We start from the raw sequence: 1,128 nt of genomic DNA on the forward strand, positions 1-1,128 counted from the left end.
CAGCTGTCCTGCGTCTGACCTCAAAGTGCACAAGCTTCAAACTTCAGCGTTGGCTGCGATTTTGAAGCTGAAATCGCGTTCGGTGTGAACGCACCATTAGTTATGTAATGTAAAAAACAAGTACAGAAAAAGGTTTCCCGTGTACTCAGAGGTAAACAAACTGAATAACTGTGCTCTAAATACTGTTCCTGATCAGGAAACATGTTTTGATGTCTAACTTGCAGGTTTTCTTTAGTGATATAAGATAAAATCTGTTTCACTAGATAAATAGTAGCTGCACTTGATTGTTTAAATTTTGACACCAGAAGACTTTTATCAATGATCACAAACACAAAAATACCCATCAGTCATCATTACTGCAAGTGCCTCAAAAATACAACACAGATGTCTGCTGTTAGGTCTGGATTACGCAGAGATTAGTGTGTTTAAAAAGATAGTTCTGATCTTTTTTCCTGCTCTGTGAAAAAGTTATGAATAAAAACATATTTTACCTGCTGAACATAGATCTTACTTTGGACATTATTTGTAAAAATAATACACAATACGAAATCCAAGCAGGATACATGGATACATATTTACTCAAAACATTAACCGTTGGAATCAATCCTGTTTGTTTGTCTGTAAAATATTTAAGGAATTACTGGACAGTCTATGAGTTATATATCTATAACATAAAATGATCTTAGTCTAAAGTTTTATCCTGTTAGAAACATTATTATCATTGTCTATTTTGTTTTTGACTTTTAGGTCCAAACATTAAAGTAGACATACATATTGTGCTTTTAAATCCTTCCTTTTCACATTTAAATCATTCAGTTATTTTATAATTTTTATAACTTTTGCTTTGGTCTGAATTCCACCTTATTTTAACTTTACCAGCCCCTCTTTCAGCCCTTTTCTGCTGTGTGTCTCAAAGCAGCTGGATTTGCTACTGTTCCTTTAAGACGTTTCAAGCCCCGCCCCCCTCCAGCTTCCAGACCAGTCCAGCCTGGTTTGAGAAATGGGGCAGGAATGCTACATTTTCTAGTGATGCACATGGACTTAAATATAAATATCACTAGACTGAGCCCCGCCATCCCGTCCACTGGTAGTTTGTGACATCATGGAGGAGCAGAAACAGACCAAACA

This window comes from Austrofundulus limnaeus, unplaced genomic scaffold, assembly GCF_001266775.1.
Source record: "Austrofundulus limnaeus strain Quisiro unplaced genomic scaffold, Austrofundulus_limnaeus-1.0 Scaffold537, whole genome shotgun sequence".
In the NCBI taxonomy this organism is placed as follows: domain Eukaryota; kingdom Metazoa; phylum Chordata; class Actinopteri; order Cyprinodontiformes; family Rivulidae; genus Austrofundulus; species Austrofundulus limnaeus.